The sequence below is a fragment of the Schistocerca americana genome, chromosome 2 (assembly GCF_021461395.2).
Source record: "Schistocerca americana isolate TAMUIC-IGC-003095 chromosome 2, iqSchAmer2.1, whole genome shotgun sequence".
In the NCBI taxonomy this organism is placed as follows: domain Eukaryota; kingdom Metazoa; phylum Arthropoda; class Insecta; order Orthoptera; family Acrididae; genus Schistocerca; species Schistocerca americana.
This window is the reverse complement of record NC_060120.1, coordinates 229,711,601-229,720,106: the sequence shown is the minus strand read 5'-3', so window position 1 is coordinate 229,720,106 and position 8,506 is coordinate 229,711,601.

Sequence of the window (8,506 nt, the reverse complement as noted above, 5' to 3'; positions counted from 1 at the left end):
GAACCCAGAATGCCAGACATGGTCGTAGGTGTTCTGGAGGTCGAGAGAAACAAAGATAGCAGAGCGACGGGAGTTAAGTTGGACAGACGGGAAATTGGTAAGGTGAAAGAGCTGGAGAAGGAGGGCCAGAAGCTACACTAGGTAAGGGGAAGAAGGTGGTGCTGGTTAAAGTGGTGATGGATTTGGTGGGAGAAGATGGACTCGAAGACCTTACTGAATACGTAGGTAACGCAAATGGGACGATAGGAAGAGGTGTCAGTGGGGGTTTCTTGGGTTTAGGGAACAGCAGGACGCAGGAAGTCTTCCACAGTCGTGATCGTCGCGGACACGGTCCTAAAAACCAGCACATCGGGGGTACACTTCTTCCTGATTGGTTGCCCGTGACATTGGCGTATACAGGAAAAGATTCGTAGTATGAGCAACCTCTCTTGCTGATTTTCAATCCCTCTGTACTGTGATCCGGTAGTCGGTGAGGCTCCACCGGCTGACCGGGCAGCGCGAGTCGAGGCTCGCTCCTTTGTCATGGCTACGGTCCCGCAGGCTCGGCGCATGCCGCTGCCAATGACTAGTCCACGCTCTAAATCACATAGTTTGCTGTGGTAGGTGCCTTGTCAACAACAACTGAATGATAAGGAGCATTATCTAGAACAACTGTTGACGGTGGCTCAAGATGTATCATCGAATCATTTTGTAAATGTAACGTGGGTCATTTCTTCGTGATAATCGCCTGTTTTCTTTGATTTGAAAACCAGGAAACTACGGGGGAACTCTTGCGAGGTACCTCTGTGAAGAGCAGTAAGTCTGCTTCCCTTGCTAGAAGGCACTGCCACTGATCCTTTAGATTGGGGCCACGGAGTGTTTCCGTAACGCGAGACGGACTGCGGTGAGACGTAGACTGTTGTAGCTGTGCGGCCAGCTGCGGAACAAAACGCAGAGGGCCAAATATCATCTACTGTGGCTCTAAAAAGTCGTTTTATGCAAAAAAAGCGAAGTTATATCCGTCTATCTAGTTACTTGCTCATTAAAGCTTTTACTTTTCGCGTCAAGAATTAAAAAGCACTGTTTTTAGACTTGCGTGTGTTCTGAACGTTGGGTGATCTTTCTCATTCGATTTGAGGAAACTATTCAATAAAATATATTTTTACACGTCTTATAGTCTGACATCACAGCCCGATAGTGAATTGGCTTTCTTTTCGTTATTGCTCACACTTATTCTGATACGTCGAAGGAAAGTAAAACACAGCGTTAACTTCGAAAAGTTTGCAGTAAAAAATGTCGTCGCTGTCCAGTTTCGTCTGCGCAGGTTACGATGGCCGACGCACAGCGACCAGTTTTCGTCCGTAGCGCTGGGCGAGTTCATTCGTTCGTTCAGAAACGGAGGCCGTCACGTGTGTTCCACCTTTCGGTCAGCGATGACAGAATCTAGGCGCACGCTCTGGTATCTTTCTCAAACTATTTTACGGAAACTAATTGGTAAAAAAATTAATTTCCTTGGCTTATAGCTTTATATGACAGGTTCATGATGATGTGCCCATCGTTTCGTTAATGGCCACAGTTATTGTGATATTTACATTGAAGTAAGACATGCGCGAAATTCGGAAAAGTTTGTAATGAAACATAGAGGTCGCTATGATTTAGTGTTTGGTGCATATTACATAATATGTTGTTGCATATGAAATTTAGCTAACATATTGAATTTTTCTTTAGACTTGGGTGGAGGTATTATCTATCAACAATCTCGAGAAAACTGATGTGACGTAGCACACTTATTTACGAACGCGCCCCGTTAGCGATAAAGCCAGAGTGAAATATCCACGACATTCCTCATATTTTACAAACGGTCTGAGATATCGAAATGATAGCGCTTTTGCCATATCATTATTACGTAAAACTTCATTATCTACCGTGTTATTCCACTAACTACAGACTTTTTCGATGAAAGAAAGTAATTTTTAAGGGCCATTGATAGCTGGTGAAACGAGAAATGCTATAGGTTTTGGAACAACATAAATGAAGAGAGATTACACGTTTTTTTGTACCGAGGATGTGCTTTTTCATAAGCTGCTGACCTTAATAAACGATTGTTTCAGACTTCTCTCACAACTGGGCCTGCACAACATGTTAGCCGGCTGCTCAGTCCGGAACCGCGCTGCTGCTGCAGTCGCAGGTTCGAATCCTGACTTGGGGATGGATGTGTGTGATATTCTTAGGTAGTTAGCTTTAAGTAGTTCTAAGTCTAGGGGACTGATGAACTCAGATGTTAAGTCCCATACTGCCTAGAGCCATTTGAACCATTTTTGAACAACATGTTAGTGAGGTGAGACTGTGTAAACTCCACTGTGTTTTGGCAAACGAAGCAAATTTTAACATGGCAGCCAGAGAAATATGTGGTTTTATTCAAAATTCACCACTCATGACTCTTCTCTGCAAGTTACAAATGGTTGACAAGCGAGGCGAAAATAAATCGCTGCATTTTTGGCAAGTGTGGGCGTGGAGGGGGCCTACTTAATATTTACAAAAAATGTGAGCGTATGCTTATGCTGAGCTTATGTTTCAGCTTCAGCTTATGCTTCAGCAAATGTGATCTTATGTTAAGCGCTCAACAGCGCGGTTATCAGCACCCTTACAAATTCCCAACCTTTGATCAGTCCAATCTCGCCACTTTCATGAATGATGATGAAATGTTGAGGCAAACACAAACACCCAGTCATCTCGTGGCAGGTGAAAATCCCTGACCCCGCCGGGAATCGAGCCCGGGACACCGTGCTCCGGAAGCGAGAACGCGACCGCGAGACCACGAGATGCGGACATCCGACAGTGGAGGAATGGAAGAACATTGCAAACGCATTCCAAACCCATGCGAATGTCCACCGAACTGCGTACGAGGAATCGATGGTAAATATATAGGATTGCTGCAGCCAAAGATGAGTGGGTCACTGTTATATAATTGTAAGGACTTTTTTACATTGTTCTTCTAGCAGTGGTCGACGTACATTGCAGATTCGTTTTTGTCGATATTGGCTCGTTTGGAAAAGATTCAGACGGAACGGTGTTTAAAAAATAACTGTTGTGGAACAGTCTGAACGAAAATACATCGCACATACCTGAGCCCTGTAGGTTACCAAATGCCATTGAGATAGTTACGCCATGTGTGTTTGTTGATGAGGAAGCGTTTGGGCTCTCAGACCACATATTACGATGACATGGAGGTAGAATATTGTCGCGTGAGAAAAGAATTTGGAAGTACCGTTTGTTAATGGCTCGTAGGTTGCATGGGGGCTTAATTAAAAATATTAATGAATAAATGCAATAATTTTAGTAGCTGTGTGACCTGTTACGAAGTTTCGTAACCGGTTGGCCCTGACTAGTATTAGCACGCAATCTGACTGCATAAAATAAAAATAAAGAATGACAAGGAATTTCCATTAACACAATTGGATAATTAAGTCCCCTGCAACTATAAAATCTACGAAACAACAAAGGAAAAGTGTAACTGTTATGTGTGTAGTAGTGTGACTCAACGTACATGTATCTGGCTCGGTTATTTCTCAATACGACAAAATATTTTAAACACCATTTACAATGAACTAATTGAAAAACCAGAAATACTATAATTACACATATAAACCAGAATTACAAGTCTAATAAATGAACACGAGTCAGATGCCTTGTTGACTGTACCTGTGAGCAATAGGCATTGTCATTAAAGAAAACTGTAATACCTTTTTACCTCATTATATATTGACGAAAATTTTCCATTACACCAGCATCATAAATCAAAAGCCCATCTCCTTTCTCAAATACACTCTGACAATTGCAACTTCTTCCATCTATACATTACACCAACCGAACAGCATCTACTCTCTCGCCCAACAGAACAACAACTGCCCTCGACATCCTCTCAACTACTACTGCACCAGTGGAGGCGGCGGAATAATAATCTTTGGCGCAATATCTGGCGCTGTGACTCAGTGTAGCCACCTTTCAAGGTACATTGAATGTTCTTTCGCCATGTTGTGAAACAAAGGGCGAGTGTTCCAGTGATTTTGTTGTTGGCATAAGAAAACCATATGTATGTGAGAGAGATGGGTACCAAATTGAGAACACATCTACTGTGAAAGGATTTGAGTCCGCCACAATGTCAAGAATAATAAACAGAGCTGTAATTGCAAATTATTTTGTAACTGAGGCTGGTAAAGTGCTCTGCCAAGACAGCAAAATTTTATGTGTTACATAAAACAGAATAAGGGCAGTCATCTGCACATTTTCCTTTATACTACAATTTTATTAATTTGATTGGTATTATCGGTAGTTGTAACTATAAATTACCCTAAGATATAACCAAAAAATAATCTGTTACTGCTGACTCTTTCTCACACTATCCACAAATCCGTTTCATAGCAGTGGTTACTTAAAGTGGAATGTTTAATGTTCTAATTTTTAGTGGTGTATCACTCTGTCCAATAACGTAATTGTCAAAGGCAATCATGTGCTTTAATTCATCAGATGCAAAGGAATCGATACCATTATTTTGGAACCACCTCCACGAAAATACAATTATGTACCAGAGCCTTCTGGTTTACGAAATGCCGTTGACTTACGCTGTAAGCATTTGGGCTCTGAGAACACATGCGACGAAGATGGAGGTTGAAACGCCGCTTGTCAGTGGCTCACAGGTACCTTGTAAGAAATCGCAACGCATACTGCCACCATGTTTCATTCTTGTCGACCATTAATTGTGTTTGTTGTGCATCTTTACAATAAAATAATTAACGAATTACATATCTATCTTCATACCAACAATGAGTATATTAATCATGTTTCCCAGTATCTAGCCATCGTTCAGTACCCCTGCTATCGCATTCTTGTGAATTTTATGTCTCCCTTGCCCTTAGTTCCATTTTTTAACATCCTTACTGGATTCCATCACAATTGCAAATGAATTATTATTTTTGCTAGACTGTGTCAAAAGAAGCAACATGTAACACGATAACAGTAGGAAACATATAGTTTCTGAAAACTTGTCACTTTGACGAAATTATAAATAAAAATGGGTGACCCATTTGGGGAAACTATTTCGTTAATTCTGTTGTAATTCCGACTGATCTTGTACCCAGAGTATTATTTTTTTAATAATGAAGAAGTGAAAAGAAATACCAACAGATTCCCTCTCTCAAATGTGGCTCCGAAATGTTGAAATAACTGACAGCAAATATCATATCATGCCATGCCATATCTTCTTTGGTTCTATTCTAGTATTCATCGGTACATATGTCCGAAATATCTGAAATACACTGAAGCGCCAAAGAAAATTGTAAAGGTATGTGTATTCAAATGCGGAGACATGTAAACAGGTAGAATCGGCGTAGATTCAGCAACGCATATGTAAGGCAACAAGTGTCTGGCGCAGTTGTTAGATCGGTTACTGCTGCTACAATGGAAGGTTATCAAGATTTAAGTGAGTTTGAAATTGGTGTTATACCGGCGCACGAGCGATGGCACCAGCTCCTTCGAGGTAGTGATGAAATGGGGATTTTCCCGTACGACCGTTTCACGAGTGTACCCTGAATATCAGGAATCCGGTAAAACATCAAATCCCTGACATCGCTGCGGCTGGAAAAAGATCATGCAAGAACAGGACCAACGACGACCGAAGAGAATCGTTCAACGTGACAGAAGTGCAAGCCTTCCGCAAATTGCTGCAGATTTCAGTGCTGAGCCATCAAATGCCGGGTGCGACCCATTCAGCGAAACATAATCGATATGGGCTTTCAGAGCCGAAGGCCTACTCGTGTACCCTTGATGACTGCATGGCACAAAGTTTTACGTATCGCCTGTGCCCGTCAGCACCGACATTGAAGTGTTGATGACTAGAAACATGTTGTCTGGTCGGGCGAATCTCGTTTCAAATTGTATCGAGCGGATGGACGTGTACGGGTATGGAGACATCCTCATGAATCCATGGACCCTGCATGTCAGCAGGGGACTGTTCAAGCTGGTGGAGGCTCTGTAGTAGTGTAGGGCGTGTTCACTTGGAGTGATATGGGACCCCTGATACGTGCATTCCGAAGGACTTCGGCAATTCCAACAGGACAATGCGACACCCCACACGTCCAGAATTGCTACAGAGTGGCTCCAGGACCACTATTCTGAGTTAAGACACTTTCGCTGGCCACCAAACTCCCCAGACATGAACATTATTGATTATACCTCGGATGCCTTGCAACGTGCTGCTCAGAAGAGATCTGCACCCCCTCGTACTCTTACGGATTTATGGACAACCCTGTGCGATTCATGGTTTCTGTTCCCTCCAGCACTACTTCAGGCATTAGTCGAGTCCATGCTACATCGTGTTGCGGCACTTACGCGTGCTCGCTACAATGGTAGGCTTCTTGGAGTCTTCCGTTATCAAAATGTCTGTATGGTTTTTTGAGTATCTACGGGCCGCGCGACTTCCTCCTCGTTAAGGGCGATATGGTTGGCAGGCGGCGAAATTTCACAGCCGTAGAAATTCCGCCTCCTGCGGCGCCCTCTGTGGACTGCCGTATCCACCCCGTGCCATATAGCGGTGTACCCGTTTACCGCGCAGCTGACGGTCCGCAAATATTCCACACGTGTGGCCCCAGCCTCGGCTGTGTCGTTTGTCCATACCTTCCTGACAGTATGACCAGAACTGACCCCTGTTTCTTCAAGGCACAGCACTTCGCCGATATTTATGCTACGAATGTACCCTGAAAATCGGCATCACTATGCAGCTATATCGTCCCTATCAACAGCTTACCCCTACAGAAATGTCCTTAGTGAAAGCCTAGGTTGTGTGAAACTGTGGACAGTGGTGTGCTACTGCCTTGAAAAGTTCTGATTCTCTAAGCGCAACCATTAGCTTCCTGAGTGTCGGATGTTTCTTCCAGCGATAATAATCACAAAACATTACGACAGATCGCATCCTCTGCAAACAAATCGATGTTGGTACTCCTCTTATCCATACGATGTTACACTACTGGCCATTAAAATTGCTACACCAAGAAGAAATGCAGATGATAAACGGGTATTCATTGGACAATATATTATACTAGAACTGACATGTGATTACATTTTCACGAAATTTTGGGTGCATAGGTCCTGAGAAATCACTACCCAGAACAACCACCTCTGGCCGTAATAACGGCGTTGATACGCCTGAGCATTGAGTCAAACAGAGCTTGCATGGCGTGTACAGGTATAGCTGCCCATGCAGCTTCAACACGATACCACAGTTCATCAAGAGTAGTGACTGGGGCATTGTGACGAGCCAGTTGCTCGGCCACCATTGACCAGACGTTTTCAATTGGTGAGAGATCTGGAGAATGTGCTGGCCGGGGCATCAGTTGAACATTTTCTGTATCCAGAAAGGCCCGTACAGGACCTGCAACATTATCCTGCTGAAATGTAGGGTTTCGCAGGGATCGAATAATGGGTAGGGCCACGGGTCGTAACACACCTGAAATGTAACGTCCACTGTTCAAAGTGCCGTCAATGCGAAAAAGAGGTGACCGAAACGCGTAACCAATGGCACCCCATACCATCAGGCCGGGTGATACGCCAGTATGGCGATGACGAATACACGTTTCGAATGTGCGTTCACCGCGATGTCGGCAAACACGGATGCGACCATCATGATGCTGTAAACAGAACCTGGATTCATCCGAAAAAAATGACGTTTTGCCATTCGTGCACTCAGGTTCGTCGTTGAGTACACCATCGCAGGCGCTCCTGTCTGTGATGCAGCGTCAAGGGTAACCGGAGCCATGGTCTCCGAGCTGATAGTCCATGCTGCTGCAAACGTCGTCGAACTGTTCGTGCAGATGGTTGTTGTCTTGCAAACGTCCCCATCTGTTGACTCAGGGATTGAGACGAGGCTGCACGATCCGTTACAGCCATGCGGACAAGAGGCCTGTCATCTCGACTGCTAGTGATACGAGGCCGTTGGGATCCAGCACGGCGTTCCGTATTACCCTCCTGAACCTACCTATTCCATATTCTGCTAACAGTCATTGGATCTCGACCAACGCGAGCAGCAATGTCGCAATACGATAAACCGAAATTGCGATAGGCTACAATCCGACCTTTATCAAAGTCGGAAACGTGATGGTACGCATTCCTCCTCCTTACACGAGCCATCACAACAACGTTTCACCAGGCAACGCCGGTCAACAGCTGTTTGTGTGTGAGAAATAGGTTGGAAACTTTCCTCATGTCAGCACGTTGTAGGTGTCGCCACCGGCGCCAACCTTGTGCGAATGCTCTGAAAAGCTAATCATTTGCATATCGCAGCATCTTCTTCCTGTCGGTTAAATTTCGCGTCTGTAGCACATCTTCATGGTGTAGCAATTTTAATAGCCAGTAGTGTATTTCTCAGGGTTCTGAATTTCAACGGTTCTTCAGCTTCATTTTCTTTGTCGAACACTTCCTTTCCGATCTTTACGACAGCGTTTTCGTTTATTTTCAAAGCTGCAGCAGTTTCATC